This window comes from Dermacentor andersoni, chromosome 4 (genome assembly GCF_023375885.2).
Source record: "Dermacentor andersoni chromosome 4, qqDerAnde1_hic_scaffold, whole genome shotgun sequence".
Taxonomy (NCBI): Eukaryota; Metazoa; Arthropoda; class Arachnida; order Ixodida; family Ixodidae; genus Dermacentor; species Dermacentor andersoni.
The window spans coordinates 217,699,761-217,701,966 of NC_092817.1; positions in this window are offsets into that span (position 1 = coordinate 217,699,761).

Below are 2,206 nucleotides of genomic sequence, written 5' to 3' on the forward strand. Positions count from 1 at the left end.
GGGATAATGACAACCTGCTGTTCAGGATCTGAGAATGCCTGCCAAACGCACCCCAGCCCATTCTTATCCTTCTGATTATTTCAGTCTCAAGATCCGGATCCGCGGTCACTACCTGCCTTAAGTAGATGTATTCCCTTACCACTTCCAGTTTCTCGCTACTTTTCGTAAACTGCTGTTTTCTTCCCAGACTGTTAAACATTAATTTTCTGCCGATTAATTTTTAAACCCACGCTTGGGCTTTGCCTCTCCACGCCATGAGCATGCATTGCAATTTGTCCCCTTAGTTACTAAGCAAGGCAATATCATCAGCGAATCGGAAGTTACTAAGGTATTCTCCATTAACTCTTATCCCCAATTCTTCCCAATCCAGGTTTCTGAATACCTCCTGTAAACACGCCGTGAATAACATTGGAGAGATCGTATCTCCCTGCCTGACGCCTTTCTTTATTGGGATTTTGTTGCTTTCTTTATGGAAGACTACCGTGGCTGTGGAGCTGCTATAGATATCTTTCAGAATTTTTACATACGGCTTCTCTACACCTTGATTCCGTAATACCTCCATGACTGCTGAGGTTTCGACTGAATCAAACGCTTTCTCGTAATCAATGAAAGCTATATATAAGGGTTGGTTATATTCCGCACATTTTTCTATCACCTGATTGATAGTTTGAATATGGTCTATTGTTGAGTAGCCTTTACAAAATTCTACCTGGTCCTTTGGTTGACAGAAGTCTAAGATGTTCCTGATTCTATTTGTGATTACCTTAGTAAATACGTTGTAGGCAATGGGTAGTGAGCTGGTCTGTCTATAATTTTTCGTCTTTGGCGTCCCCTTTCTTATGGATTGGGATTATGTCGGCGTTCTTCCAGGATTCAGGTACGCTCGAGGTCATGAGGCATTGCGTATACAGGGTGGCCAGTTTTTCTAGAACAATCTGTCCACCATCCTTCTACACATCTGCTGTTACCTGATCCTCCCCAGTTTCCTTCCCCCTTTGCATAGCTCCCAAGGCTTTGATTACTTCTTCCGGCGTTACTTGTGGGATGTCAAATTTTTCTAGACTTCTCTCTTCCATTATCGTCGTAGGTGCCATTAACTATAGTGGCAACAGAAATAGAGTGGACAAGAACGAAGTGAGCACACAGAGTGGTTCGTCCTTGTGCATTGTCCATCTGTTGCGCTTTAGTTAATAATGAATACACACCAAGTCATCCAGTTTTTAGTTCTTATGTCGGGCTCATAAGCCCGCTTGTGTTTTGGAATATCTGCATGGCTATGTATCCTGTAATTTAATTTTTGACCGCCTGCTTGCAAGTCGCGTATCAACCTCCTGATTTTCCCGACAGTCTCGTGTGATGTGCAAGCCCAGGCAGTTTCTGGTGAATCCATGCAAGTGTGCAGGGTGCTGTAGTCTACAAATTTGCCCTAAAAGTGCTGCTTTGATTGCTTTCAGTTCAACGTTTCTAGGTGTAGGATGACCTGGAATGTTACTCACTTTTCTGGGGTTTAATTTTATATAGTATCATACTACTTTTACACTGCTATTGCCACATCAGTGTCTTAGATGTTCCTGATGTCTGCTTGTATTTTCATGATTATCAACCTCCTCTGTGTGTTTGGCAGTTGCATATAGTCTCCTGGCCTAATTGTTTGCCTCCATCTTGCATGGTATGGGCCTGTTGTGTTTCAAGTCCAGGTGCTCCTTAGGTTGTTTCTGAAGGGAGGGCAGTCGTCTTTGCATCTCGTAGGCTAGCTGGCATAGTATCTTGGGACCAGATTCTGAGCTCTTGAGGAAAAGAGTTTGTGCTGCAGGCTCCCACTCTACTCTGTCTAGGTGCTTGTTCGTTTGCTCTTTCTCATAGAGGTATTCAATCATGGTAAAGTTGGAAAGGCTAATATGGCATGGCAAGGCATTGTAAGGCAATATCATCAGCGAATCGCAAGTTACTATGGAGAATACCTTAGTAACTTCCGATTCGCTGATGATATTGCCTTGCTACTTTAGCAACTCATGCGACGAATTGCAATGCATGCTTACTGACCTGGAGAGGCAAAGCAGAAGAGCGGGTCTAAAAATTAATCTGCAGAAAAGTAAAGTAATGTTTAGCAGCCTTGGAAGAGAGCAGCAGTTTACGATAGGTAGCGAGGCACTGGAAGTGGTAAGGAAATACAGCTACTTAGGGCAGGTAGTGATCGCAAGTCCGG